Source organism: Trichechus manatus, unplaced genomic scaffold (assembly GCF_000243295.1).
Source record: "Trichechus manatus latirostris isolate Lorelei unplaced genomic scaffold, TriManLat1.0 scaffold00004, whole genome shotgun sequence".
Classification (NCBI taxonomy): domain Eukaryota; kingdom Metazoa; phylum Chordata; class Mammalia; order Sirenia; family Trichechidae; genus Trichechus; species Trichechus manatus.
The window spans coordinates 1,298,885-1,314,208 of NW_004443940.1; the positions used below are offsets into that span (position 1 = coordinate 1,298,885).

The window sequence follows — 15,324 nt, forward strand, 5'->3', positions numbered from 1 at the left end:
GTCTGATATAGTGCTGGAAGATGAGCCCCTCTGGTTGGAAGGCATTCAAAATACAGCTGGGGCATAGCTGCCTCCTCAAAGTAGAGGCAACCTTAATGACGTGGATGGAGTCAAGCTTTTGGGACGTTCATTTGCCGATGTGGCACGACATAAAATGAGAAGAAACAGCTGCAAACATCCATTAATAATAGGAACGTGGAATGTACAAAGTATGAATCTAGGAATACCGGCAGTTGTCAAAAATGAACTGGAATGCATAAAGATCGATTCCAGACTAGTGAGAAACAAATGCTGTTGTCGTATGACACTGAGGTGGTATAGTGGTTTGTTACACTTCAGTCTTGTGATAGTAGATAACTGATAAGGTAATATACATACCTAAGTTGAGTAAGTTTTGGTGGTCATTGAATCACCATTCTGGGGATGGAAGAGACATTTTAAAAATAGATTTCTGATCAGTTGACTACTTTGGTGTCATTCCAATTCAGTTCTTTGGCCAAAAGCACTGAATTAATAATAGTTTGCTCCACATGTTGCATTATACAGCTATGGGCCATGTTTAAAAATACCACAAATGCATGTTCTTACTTTTAAAGACGTAAGAAATTGTTTAGTCAAAAAGTTGTACCAAAGTTACAAGTCATGAGGACTTGAAGAGAGAAGGATTGAGCTCATCCTGAAGGGCAGTAGCAGGCGCTTGGCTCCTTCTTCTGGTTTCATTTTCTGTCTCAGCATACACAGGTCCCCTTCTTACATGGCAGGTAAGGGCAGCTGGCTTCATGAAAGAGGCAATGAAAGTTTGCCTCAGAATCCAAGGGAGCACTGGGATTATTGTGGGTGTCCAGATTGCCTTGATCCTTCAGGTACAGAAGCTTGCCTTGATGCTGGCAGAAGCATTAGAAAAAAACATAGTTCACAGGTGCTGGATATAGTAGGAACAAGTGAAGGAGAGGTTGGTAAAATGGAGGGTGTATGTAGAAGGCGGAAGCAGAATGCAGCAGTGGCGCATGGGGAGAGATTGGTGAGGAGGAAGGCAGGGCACAATTTAGAAAAATTAATATGTCATATTACAAACTTCCTTTAGTGCTTATTATGTGCCTCACACAGTTCTAAACATTTTCCTTAGAATAACTTATTTATTTCTCTTGAAATAGCTCGCTACTCTTTTTTCTGCTATGCAGATAAGGAAATTGAGGAAATAGAATGAAGTCACTTGCCAATATTCACAGAGCTAATAAGTGGCAGAGCAGGATTTGAACTCAGGTCATCTGGCCCCAGAGTTCATGCTCCAAACTACTAGTATACACAACCACTCATATCAACTCTCTGCCAGCTTTACAGACTTTATTGACAAAAGGCAACGGTAAATATGATGGTAATGGAGAAAGTTCCAACAACATGCATGAGCCAGCTTTCTATATGATGATGCCAGTGCAAAAAGTGTCCTGGGAGCCTCCCCACCTTCCCAGTACCAAGACTAGGAGCAAAAATAAGAAAAACCTCAATAGTATGGATGTAAGACCAGACCTGTGGTAACGGTGTTTCAGTAGTCAGATTCTTACTTTCCCTGTGGGAGACCCAGGTTCGATTCCTAGCCAATCCATCTCATGTGCAGCCACCACTCATCTGTCAGTGGAGACTTGCATGTTGCTATGAGGCTGAAGAGGTTTCAGTGGAACTTCCAAACTAAGATAGACTAAGAAGAAAGGCCTGGTGATCTACTTCCAAAGGTCAACCAATGAAAATTCTATGGATTGCAATGGTCTAATCCATAATTGATCATGGGATAACATAGGACTGGGCAGTGTTTGGTTTAGACGTGCATGAGGCCGCCATGAGTCTTATGCTGACTTGATGGAAGCTAGCAATAATATTTGCATTGGGCACGTCTGCTGCAAAAGACCTCTTTAAGGTGTTAAGAAGCAAAGATGTCACTTTGAAAACTAAGGTGCACCTGACCCAACCCATGGTATTTTCAATTGCCTCATATGCATCTGAAAGCTGGAAAATGAATAAGGAAGACAGAAGAAGAATTAATGCCTTTGAATTACGGTGTTGGCAAAGAATATTGAATATACCATGGACTGCCAGAAGAATGAACAATCTGTCTTGGAATAAGTACAGCCAGAATGCTCCTTAGAAGCAAGGATGGTGAGACTTTGTCTCATGCACTTTGGACATGTTATCAAGACGGACGAGTCCTTGGAGAAGGACATCATGCCCGGTAATGTCGAGGGTCAGTGAAAAAGGAAGACTCTCAACTAAATGGATTGACACGGTGGCTGCAACAACGGGCTCAAGCACAGCAACGATTGTGAGGATGGCCCAGGACCAGACAGTGTTCTGTTGTACATAGGGTCACAACGAGTCAGAACCGACTCGACGGCACCTAACAACAACAACAGCAACAACAACAAGAACAAATCCAGGGTCAGATGGACACCACAAGAGGGACTCAGTGATCCCACCAGAGGCAATGGTGGTGCTGGGCCCTAATGAGCCCTTACTGCAGGGGTTGCAGGAGCCCTGTTGGGAACTCAGTAGGAGACTCTGTGACTTCCTGGGGCTTTAGGAGGCTATGAAGAATGGAAGACTCATGATTCAAGTTATGCCTGTCACAAAAATGTATTGATGGATTATGCTTGCTCTTATTTAATCATCTTAATATACCATTGGTCAAAAATGTCTTAAAATGGTAAATTCTGGAATGTTTAATAAAGTGTGTTTCTCAGAATTCTGACAAAGGGTCAAACCAAGAGAAGTGAGACTCCTCCTAGAAATGACTGGGACCCATTTAACATGTTTTGATATGGTAACTATGGTATATGTGGAAATACACAAGCCAGGCAGTAGCTGAGTGGAGCAGGGATCTGCCGTATTAGAGAGAGGTATTTGAAATCTGCACATGCGGTTAGCACTGGGGCAATTTAGCATTCCACTTTTTATTCTTATTCTTAAGGGTTCTAGAATCAAACCATATTCATCCTGAATATACCTACCTATAACATACCCCATAAGCACAGACACATCCAAAAGTGGGAGCCAGCAGCCAAGACCAGGGACACCTTGAACTTGGTATCATCCAGCAAGTGCAGGGACTCATAAATACTGCCTTCATTAGCTGATGAGCCCAGTTGATTTGTGTCCCTGATGAATAGGGGCACATTTTTTGACCCCTCTAGTAAACAGGCAGTGTAATTCCTCTATAAATTGACTATGAGAATGGTTTAAATGCCCTTGCCTACAAGCTGAAAGGCATAGTTAACACTTTTTACATAAGCTAAAAGACCAAAATTTAGCTATCAATCAACCAGGGCAGAAAGGAATGACTTGACAAAATCATTCGTTAAGTCTGACAGGAGTCAAGAACGCAAGCCTTTCTTCCAACCGTTTAAATGTACATGTGACAAGAGAATATTAATTGCAAAAGACAAGACATTTAAAGGTATTGGCTCAGCACTACCCAGTCTATTTTACTCAATTACGGCTATTCCTCAATGTAAATAAGTGCATTTTCTTCAGCAAACTGAAAGGAATGCAATCAAGGGATCATACCTGTTCTAACAATCCACTTCCTTATTTCATTGGAAGGCAGAGTGATGAAAAGATAGACACAATTTAACTCCCAAAGCCAAGAAGAAAAAGAAACTGTCTCAAAAACAGCCAAAATTGTCTTGTGGTGGAACATGGGGAGTGCATGATGTATATAGTTACTGCAAAAGTGTTTTGCACAAAGACTAAAACCCCGCAGTCATTTGATGAATATGAAACAGTTCTCTGCAAAAGACAGTACAAGAAAAAAATGGCTTTTCTCAGCCAACTGGAATCCCAGACGCTTAAAATTGGATGGGACTCTGAAGGCTGCATGCCCAAATTTTCATCTCGCCAATGAAAGGACATCTCTGCAATTCCACTTAATGGATAGATACTCATTCTTGAAAAACTAAAAAAGGTCCCTTAGTGATGTGTCTTCAGTAGAGCATTTCAACATTTTCCTTCTAACCTCAAGAGAAAAAAAATTATCCATAAAGGTAAATCTACACATGTGCCACACTTACATTAATGATACTTAAGTGTTAAGCCAAACAAAAGAAATGAGAGTGAATGTACAAACATATAATGGAGTAGATACCAATGCAATTAGCTCAAAAGAGGTGGGGACTTTATTGTAAGAGTAGTATTTATTGACAAAGGCAATGGTGATGGAGAAAGTTCACCATCACTCAGAGAGGAAATATCCTTTATCCCTTACTTACTTTACTCCACTCTCTCTACTCAGTGATTGATGCTCATTCATTTATTCCTTCTCCTAGCATTTGAGGAGCATCTCATGTACCAAGCACTGTACTTTGTTCCAGAGATACAGAAAGAAGCAAGAAAAGCCATTTACTCTCACTTACTGTTGAAAACTCCTCCAGCACACAATTTCCAATTACTAATAAAGCTACAGTGATCAACTTGCCCTCATACATGCTTGACTGGCCTCATAAAGGATGTTTCTTAGGGGCAAGCATAAGTTCTCTTTGTTAAATGTATTCAAGGCTTATCTAAGAGACACTGAAAAAGTCCTAATTTGTTGCATTCCCTTCACAACACATTGCTTAAAGATTTCTCCTCACTTGAAGACTCTCTCCACCCCCACCCCCCCAACCAGGATTTTACACTCTTACAATTACCTAGCTTGTTAGCCCAGAAGATTTGGCATTTCAAAATGGTGGAATTTTAGGCAGCATGGGTGAAGATGGAAAAGATATTTCTAGTACAGCTACCTTCCTCAGATCCTTTAACCCACACGAAAAAGCAGACTAATTCTTCCACATATCTGAAAAGCCCACTCAGTTTCTGGCTGCTTACTGCCTTTAAGAATAATCTGATGCATGTCCTGTTTCATTTTTTTAAAGCTTGCAGAGATCCGTCCTAGACATTATTTCATTTGACCTTCTGTACAATGTCATGGTGGGGTGAGGGGTGCAGTTTGCAGGGTGAGCATCATTACCTGTTTTGCATAGATGAGGAAAGGGAGGCTCCAACTGGTTGCATACAGCAAGATCTAGACTTGTGTCTTCTGGCTTAAAGAATAGAGCTATTTTATTTAAAGGTCATGTGTTTCTGGGCCTGGCTGTTCAATTCATAAGTCCCAATTGGACAAAAGTCCCCTTTCTTCTAATTCTGCACTTTGATGCAGCCTCATATCCCCTCCAGCACTGTTCACAAAAAAAAAAGGTCTGAGATAAGATGCTGGATATTTTATTCTGAGTATCTAATATCTTCCATTAATTATCTGGTACTGAGTGGGCACAAGCTGCTTGAATCCAGTGTGACAGCGTCAACAGTTACATCAGATAAACTCAGCCCGCAAAGACCTTGAGGAAGCTTGTGAATGCTGCCCAAAAAGTGATTTAATCTCCCCACAATTGTGAAGCATTTGGGAAAGACAATCACTGAATGGATCGATTTGATGGTAGATCAATAGTAGAAACCAATAAAATGTGTGCAGCTACAGAGTTTGAAGCAAGATAGAGGGGAGAAGTCCTCTCTAAAACCATTATTTCTTTCCAATACGGTCCCTCCTACAATCCTGGAACAGTGAGTAAGATGTGTTCCACGTAGAGTCATCTGGCCCCATCCTTCCATCACCAGAGCCTGCCATTCCACTTGATAGCATAAGTCCTGTGGGGCTTGGAAGAATCCCCATTATAAAGGCAAAAGCCCCTGGGGAGAACCCCAGGGGAAACTAGCCAATTCACACTCCAGGTATCAGATGAGTGACACCTCAGTTCACTTGAACAGGATGAGTAACTTGAGAGAATAAAATGCAGTTGGATAAAAGGAAAGGGAAGCCGGGCACTTACTTGTTGTTACAGGTGTCACTGATAAATAAACAACCGAAGTTTCCGACCCTTTGGCGTCATTAAAAAGTCTATCACACTTTCTAAAATGGAAAACCATTCACAATGCTCCCTGGCTCTACTCCAACTATAGATAACTGTGTTCCTCCAATTAGAAACCCTGGTGGCGTAGTGGTTAAGTGCTACGGCTGCTAACCATAAAGGTCGGCAGTTCGAATCCACCAGGCGTTCCTTGGAAACTCTATGGGGCAGTTCCACTCTGTCCTATAGGGTCGCTGTAAGTCAGAATCGACTCGACGGCAACGGGTCGTGTTCCTCCAAGCTAACTCCTCTTTCCAGAGCTCTACCTCCATATGCTATACTTCTTCACTTGCTGTCTTTAACTATTGCACAGCATTGCATTTCCAACAGCTGCTGAATTTTTCCCTAGAGAGGCTTCACCTCAGAGAGGCCCAATAATTACTCCACTTTACCAAGTTTGTGGAAATCCTACAAATAACTGGTACTGCCACTGTTGAAGGGAAAGCAGGAGACAGAGTCAGATCCAAAGTCCCTCAGCTTTTCAGGGAATCACAACATTTACACCACATTTGTTTTATCTCAACCTACGCTTCTTTTAATATCTGGCCCTTGACAGAGGCTTCTTCTCAACTCTGCCCATAAAAGTAGCCAATACAATTTTATTTACATAAACAGGCAAGAGCAGGATTTGGACCACAGGCAAGTTGGCCAACTCCTGATTTAGACGGTATTATCAGTGGGTTTTAGTCTTGTGGTCCCTGCTTTTTGTCCATAAGTTGCTACTGCAATTCCCTGGCTGTTTCAAAGCTCCATTCACCCACTGCTTACTTATGACTGACATCTGCTGTGCCTGGCACCTACCTGCTTAAGAGACCTGAGGAAGTTAGAGATGGCCTCTAAGAGCTGCCAAGAGGCCAGTTTGACTGATATTACTTGACCAAGTTGACTTTTGTTCTCTCCTTGTTCACACTCTGCTGGAAAACACAGGTATTCAGTGGTCTCTAAGCAATTGTTTTTCTAGCAGAGGATTTAAGGCAAGGAAAGGAGAGCTGAGCAAAGGTAAGAGGTAAGGGCAGAAGCTGTTGGACTTCCTAAAAATTCTGTGGATTAAGAGGGTATCTGGGGAGTTTCCCAGTCTGCTTAACATTGGTGTTCGGACCTGGAATGGACCCCAAATTCTGATATTTCCCTCCAATTTAGCTAAAGTACGGAGGGCACTGTTCACGGACTGCTCAAACACACAGAAAATACACTCAAAGAGCACCAGGCAAGCTGGTTGCTATGGTGATATACAGACACAATGACTAGCTGATCAGTCACAGGTTATCTCCTTTCAACTAGTTCGTGTGGCATCTTTGGATCCAGCCTCAGGGCCACACTGATTTAAGCCAGCAGATTTCAAAGAAGGGGCTGAGGGAAATCTGCTCAGAGTCAGGCATGGTTCATTAGTGCTACGACTCCTGCCACTGGGTAGCTCGGGGCTCTCTCACCCGCATTCTCAACTGTGCAGACCTCCCAGCTTACCTGGCCCAAAGGCGCTTTACAGCTTTTCAGTCACCCCCTTTATACAGTTGCAACTTATACTGTTAGCTATTTAAGGCAACTTGATCCTCGATGACATTGAAGGAATCCAATAACAATATAGAAATCCTACCCTTATCAGTTAACAGGACTGAGGCACTTGGGAAAATCTAACAAACTATGGAATGAGAAGGATGCGCTGGGACTGATTAATCACTCAAACTTCTGACATGCACTTATGGTTGGATCAGATGGAGAAGCCCTTCTTATCACCAAAGTCCTCAGGACAAATCGTTCTTCTTTAATTCTGAAACACTCGGGCCCAATCTTTTCAACTATTTCTCCCTAAATATACCAGGCAGCTCTGCTAGTCTCCTGATCCGCATTTAATCAGATATCCCCTCAGCTACAATGATAGTACTTTACATTTTCCCCTATAATTAATTAGAAAAATAATGATCAAAATCTCATTCTCAGTTCAGTTTCTTGCATCGCGCTGAACACAGATATGGATGGCTTAAGGAAGGGAAAAATTGGTTATTATATTAAACCGGAAGACTATTATTATGATTATTATTGAGAAATTTGAGACTCATCATTAATTGATATTTACCTTATGCCCTTCTCATTAAGGAATTTTAACAAAAGCTATAAACTAAGACCAAAGTGTATCAGTTTTAACCACCACAGTCATTGAAAGCCCAGGCTTCAGAGTCAGCCAACTTGGGTTCTCCTACTTATGAGCCTTATGTTGGTAAGCACCTTAATCTGATATTCCATTCTGTAAAAAAATTAATAATTCCCCTTTTGCATAATTGTTATAGGGATCATATATAAAGTATCAAGGAAATAATAAACCCCAAATCAAACCCATTGCCATCAAGTCGATTCCAACTCATAGCAACCCTATTAAAAAAACAAAAAACTTTTGCTGCCAAGTCAATTCCAACTCATAGCGACCCTATAGGACAGAGAAGAACTGCTCCGTAGGGTTTCCAAGGAGCAGCTGGGGGATTCGAACTGCCGACGTTTTGGTTAGCAGCCAAGCTCTTGACCACTGTCTAACAGTTTCAATGGGCAGCTTTGCTTTAATGATCTTCATACATAACCAGATACAAACGAAAGCAATGGATCAAACTATCAAGACAGCTGGTTATTTCAGTTGTCTCAAAGACAAGAGCGCATCAGCTGCTCAGACCATAAATGTAATCACTCTTAGCACTCTGGGCTATGAAAAGGCAAGCCAACTGCTTATGAAGCCATAACTTGATATGCACTAATAGTTACTATTTGTAGGTCTTTGGAATCCAATAGAGTTCTTTGCTGAAGTTTTTATCTGGCGGTTCAAACCCACCCAAGGGAACCTTGGAAGAAAAGGCTTGGTGATCTGTTTCCCTTAAGATTACAGCCAAGAAAACCCTAATGAGCAGTTCTACTCTGTAACACATGTGGTTGTCATGAGCTGGAAATTGACTTGATGGCAACTAACAACCACAACAACAATCTTGGGCAGAGTAAAAAACACAATAGCACAAAACCAGTATCAATGGCTGATAATTACAAAAACACGAACCTCAATCAATTTTTTAACCACTAAAATTGCCCAGTAATGGTGCCAGCTACTGGAGGAAGGGGTGAGCTCTTATCTCTAAAGCAAGGCTGACAGAAGAGATCTTTAGGATGATGAAGAAAAACCTCTTATCCTGGGATGACCCTTGAACAGAATCCCTCAAGGTCCTTCTACCTATAAAACGCTATGGATCCATGATTTTTGAATCCATATCTTCTTTTTCAAAGATCACTAAGAAATACACTCCATTTTCCTTTTTGTCTTTTCTTTTTCCCCAACTCCTACCCATCCCTTGATTTTCAGGGTAACTGAAAATCTTTATACACATGTAACCAAGTCATCATCATTCAGCTTTTAAAGTAAGTGTTTAAAGAGATTGTTTCCTTTTTCTTCAAGTTAAAGATAGGTGTGATATTTTTTCCCTCTCATCGGGGAACACTCTTGGTCCAACCAATCAAGTTCCCTAGAATTCTTTTTTCCTTGATATGAAGGATATTTTCCTTGCTCCAGCCTGACAAAAATACCTGTTCTGGGTACAGTTTCCTGAAATGTGGCACCATATGTGCATCAGTAAACATTATGTGTAGAGAAAATTAAACCAAGCCTTATAATTAGGCAGTAAGGAAAGTGCTGTAGACCTGAACGAGTAAATCAGCAGTATGAAAAATGCTCTCCATTTTCTCTGAAGCACTTCAGAGAGCCATAAAAAGCCCATGTCACTATAATAAACACCAAGAAGAAATGCATTTTGAGCAAGACAACCTAAAAGACACCACAACTCAAACAGTTTTCAATTCTGAAGTCCAAGGTACCATCACACTAAATTTAAAAGCCAGTTCTATTGCCACTAATACAGGACATTCAGAATTTGGGGAGAACTTTCTCATAGAGTAGGTGTATAAAGGCTTTAAGAGACAGAGGCTTGGGAGCAGAGCCAGGATTAAGGTGAGGTTCCTCCATGATGAACAAAAAAGCAACATGTTAAATAAAGACAGGATCAGCATTACTGAGTTTTCCTTTTGGCTCTGCCTTCAGTGTGCCTTGGCAGGGTACTCTTACTGATCCTGTCTTTATTTAACATGTTGCTATTTTGTTCATCACAGATATTTCTGCATTAATTTTGTTTTTCTAAAATACTACATAATATATATATAATAAAATCATAAATTATGATTACTGAATTTTTGAGTGCCTCCTAAAATCTCATGCCCAAAGCTAGTGCCTCACTCACTTCACCCTAGTTCCAGTTCTGCTCGAAAAAGCACAGATCTTGCCAAAGCCCAGAATCTCTTTTGAATTCCCAGCTCTTCAATACAGCACAGTGAGCGCTTAGATCACTGGATTCTAATCTTCACCCACGGGGAGAGGAGCCTCATGAATTCCCTATTTCTTGCAATAGGTATTCTCTCTGCAAAGTGTTTTTTGGCTGCTAATCAAAAGGGTGGCAGTTGGAAGCCACCCAGTGGCTCTGTGGCTCATAGAGAGAACTGGTGACTTGCTCCTGTAAAGATTATAGCAAAGAAAACCCTATGGGGCAGTTCTACTTTGTCACATGGGGTCACTATGAGTCAGAATTGACTTCATGGCATCTAACAGCAACATGCAAAGTGAACAAGTCTTTTTTCCAGTTGCCGTCGAGTTGACTCCGACTCATGCTGACCCAATGTGTGTCAGAGTAGAACTGTGTTCCATAGGGTTTCAATGGCTGATTTTTGATAAGTAGATCACTAGGACTTTCTTCCTCTGGGTGGACTTGAACCTCGAACCTTTTGGTTTGCAGGCAAGTGCATTAGAGGCCAAACAGTTTGGATTGCCTCACAGATGCTCACATACATCCCCCAAGGGACTATGATGGTGTCTGAAAGTTTTCAGTATCAGAACCAAAAGCAGTGGAATTCAAACCTGCGAGAGCATCAAAAATGGTCTGGGAAACTTGTTAGGATACTGATTTTAAAGTATCAGAATCTCCCAGTATGGAGTCATATATCTATGTTCTAATAGATTCTTGAGCTGAGTCTTCTAAAGCCAGTCTAGCAACAGGGAACCACTCAGTTAAGGCATAGAAGCCCTCTCTTAAAGTGGAAATGGCCATTATTATCATAGCACAAGTGCACTTTTGAGATTAGCAAATCACTTCTGAAAACATTAGAATGGGACCTGTGTGTCTAGAAGGGAAGGAAGTTGATGATTATGGCACTTCCTGAGTAGGGTGGTAGCTACACAAAGGGGATTCTTCAACTCATGTAGTGCAAGCTGACTCTATAACGGGCACTGAAGAAAGAAAGAAGAATAAAACACAGGCACAGGCAAAACATACAGATGCCCTAAACCCACCGCAAAAAATGTCATAATGGAGATAATTTTAAATGCTCTAGAAGCCTATTGGATAAACCCTGTTTACAGGAATCTGATAAGGTTATGACAACAAAGTGACATTTAAGATGAGCTCTGTAGGAAATCTGTGAATTTTTCTGACGGGTTGGGGGAGGAAGAATAAAAGAAAAGAAAAAACAAAGGGCCTTCCAAGCAGAAGAAACAGCAAAAGCAAAGAAAGGCATGAGGATATGGACCCACTGCTGTTGTGTCAACTCTGACTCATGGCAACCCCATGTGTTACAGAGTAGAACTGCTCCACAGGATCTTCCTGACTGTAATCTTTATGGAAGCAGACCTCCAGGACTTTCTTCCATGGCACCACTAGGTGGGTTCAAACTGCCAACCTTTAGGTTAGTAGTTGAGTGCAAGCAGTTTGTGCCACCCAGGGACCTGAAGATATGTAAAGGCCAGCTTATGAGCTTTTCTCAGCTGGGGTTACGGTGAACTGAAGGCAGAGGTGCTGATGTCAGGAAGACTGGTTATGAGGTTGAGGCCATCGTTTTTGTGAAGACCAATTAAGCAGTGCCAGCAGGGGTGGAGAAGAAGAAATGAACTCCAAATGCATGTAGGAGGTGGAATCAAGTGGACTGCAAGACTGATGGGGATTTAAGACATGATAAAGAAAGAAGCTGCCTGGAGCTTTTAGCTTAGAAATTGGATAGATGCAACTGCTTAAAGAAGTTGATCACAGGGGGGAGCAAACATTTGTGTGGGGTGGGAGAAGGGGGGAGGGCTTGGCTTTGAAGTATTCTGGAAACTTCATTCAGCCAAGAAGGAAACACAGATGGGTCAAGGGCATATAAGGTGAGTACAATATAATCGTCACCTTCTTCACAATTTTCTACCCAACAAAGAGCAATGCTGAACCCCCTCAGTCATCAGCAGTGACATCCATACGGGCAAGGAAGGCACAAAGTAATGAGATCCTGGAGCAAATGGGCTTCCACCAGGGCTGGTGGTGACAGCAGAAGAGGCAGAGCCTGCAGGAAGATGACTCACTTTCTAAATATCAGATTTATCCAGCCTTCTCAGGAAATGGGGAGAAATAAAGAAATATCAGCAGTCCTGTTGGAAATTTCCCTGGGGAAAACTAATGCCAGAAGCCTTTTCAGGTAACAGAAGGTAACCTCTGCAAGAAGGGGTCAAACAGAACAGATATATTTGGCCACAAGCTGACTGCAATGATCCACTGGGGGTATTCGGTCAGAATCAAGGCGATTAACTGCTATCTTCAGCTTGAGAAACATCTCAATCCAGGCCACAGTGGTGGACTTTTGCACAGCACAATTTAAAATTATCTCCTTTTCAGTGACAGTTTTTGGATAAGAAATCCAAGCCTAAGCATTGCCTCTAAGAATGAATATGGGCCAACCTCACTCAATCAGGATAGGTGTTCTGAAATGCACGTTCTGTTAAGATGAAAGGGTATTCTGAAAAAAAGAACTTTGTTGTTTAAATCATCATTATTGAAAATATACCCAATTTTCTTGCTTAGGACTTTCTTACTGGAAAAAGTGATTCCTTTATTTTATTATTATTATTTATAATCCTATAGTGCATCTTCTAGTCTTAGGATCAGTCTTAATGGGATTCTCATCTCCTAGAACAAGAGGAGTCATGGACCAAATGTGAACATTCTCTGGAATGTGTTTTGGGACTCAGTCTTAGCTATTTACTACCTCCCCCTTTTTCTTGAGCTGTCAGGGCTTACAGAAATTAACATAACAGAGCAAACTATTAGTTGAAGCTTCCACTTAATTGAAATGTTTTCCTGTTCATACGTATGTTATAGAGCCCTCTACTCACTATATTATGTTATATGATTAATCAAGTCACTGGACTTTTTGTTGTGATCTAAGCTTGCTCCTGGGATAGGTCATACCTGGCACATTAATGTGTGAATAGTTGACCATCATGTTAGCTCACAGGAATAAATTAAACTACTTCATGTATTGAACAGTGTCTTGACAAGGGAAGAGTTTGCCAACAGTGATATTTCAAGAACTATTTCCAACTGATGAAATCATGTACTTGAACTTGGCCTTCTGTTTTCCAGGAGATAAATAAGCGTGTGGTGGTCTGACATTCAGGGCTGTTGTATCAGGATTTTCCTAAGATAGAGGTGGTTGAATATATAACCCATGATCAAGGGACATATCCAAATAATGGCCTTTCTTAGTACTCTTTAACGCCCTCCTCCTAGCCTTTTTTGATTCTGATCTCTGATATTTCTGATCCCATTTCATTTCAGCTGTCTCTGAGTTGCTTATTTTCAATATTTCCAATCCCATTTACTGTATGATCACTTTCTAATCTTTATACTTCTACAGCAGTGTGGCAATCTGACCTAGGGGCCAAACCCCAGGGATAATTGCTTTGACATAGTGTTTCAATTATTAACAATACAAACCTTGACATTTTGGAGAAATCAATATTTTATTTTATAATGATTTTTTGGTTGTAGTTATACAGATAGCCTCATGTTCTTATAAGGAAAAGTAGATTCAAGTCCAGAAACATATTATTTTAAAATGTTTTCTTACAATGGGATCTAAAAATAATTGGCCCCAACATGGGCAGATGCAAGAAAAAGAATTGAATGCTTTAAAATTCCTTTTTTCTGCAAATGTTTTGAAACTGTATAATTCCTGCTTTGAGAAGCCAGATACCTAAACATAATAGGACTTTTTCAAAGGAGGATCCAATGAACCATAACAGCTGGAGGCTTGGGAGATGATACCACACCGCAAACAAGAACCATACTTCCGACAGTCACTATAGATTTTTTTTGTCTGTCTTCTGTGTGTTCATGTCACCCACTCCCAAATCCTAGAGTGGTGGAGGTACTGTTGAAAACCCTAAAGAAGATGCACAAATTTATGCAAACTCTTCCTCCTCAGAGGAGCCCTGATGGCACAGTGGGTTAAGTACTCAGCTGCTAACCGAAACGTGGCGGTTTGAACCTACCAGCCACTCTGCAGGAGAAAGATGTGGCAGTCTACTTCTGTAAAGATTTACAGCCCTGGAAACACTATGGGGCAGTTCTATTCTGTCCTACAGGGTAGCTATGAGTCAAAATCAACTCAGCGGCAATGGGTTTGGTATTGGTTCTTCTTCCTCAACTGCATCCCCAAAGTATATTAGTATACAGATGACCCACTTGCATATGCTGGTTCTAAGGAGAGGCAGGATGGAGTAGGGGTTTTGAGCAAAAACTCTACAGCCAGACTGCCAGGGCTGGAAACCCCTATGCGTCCACACTGTGTGGTCTTGGGAATGTTGCTTCACTTTATGTTCCTCATCTGAAAAATGGGAATGGTAACAATCTTTTCCAGCTCACATAGCTGGTGTGAGGAATAAATGAGGTCACTATGTGGAGAGAACTCACAACAGTGCCTGGCGCATTGTAAGGGACCAATACATTTCCACTATGATTTAGTCTACACTTTGTGGATAGTGATTTTACAAGCTCTCACTGATGGCTATACACCTTCAGCCATGGTTCTTATATAAGGAATTGGGTCTAGCTAAGGAAACTCTTTGTACTTATTTCTTACTAATCTTGGAATGTTTTTCTGTAGTCCTGTCTGGAGGCAGGGACTAGATGAATCGTTATTTAAATATACCATCCTGTGGCAAGTTTTGCTTGTTTGTTTTTAATCTTTGCTATATCACCACTCTCTTAAGCACTTACCCAGATGTAACATCTCCAATACATGTTTTTTGTTGCCTGTTTGAAATGTTTTTTATCTTAATAGCAATTGAGACTTTTGTCAAGTTGACAATCACTGAATCTCATTGCTAGAACCATTGTGATGGTCATTAGGGGTGAAGGGATAAAAAGAAAGCCCTTGATTGGTTTTGGCAGTGAGAGAGTCACTAGGGATAGCAACATCCTAATGTTATGATTTTTATTTATTTGCTTCTCACAGGGAAGCCTTTGGGTCCTGATTTGGTTATCAACTAGAAGAAGAACAAAAAAAAAAA

At 41.1% G+C, this 15,324-nt stretch overlaps 1 protein-coding gene across 6 annotated transcripts in view; it reads right to left on the minus strand.

Annotated features, from left to right (window-relative positions):
* The window catches only part of CTNNA2 (catenin alpha 2), a 1,267,087-nt gene that overhangs the window by 276,742 nt on the left and 975,021 nt on the right, over window positions 1-15,324 (minus strand). The gene's annotated exons all lie outside the window — the stretch shown is intronic.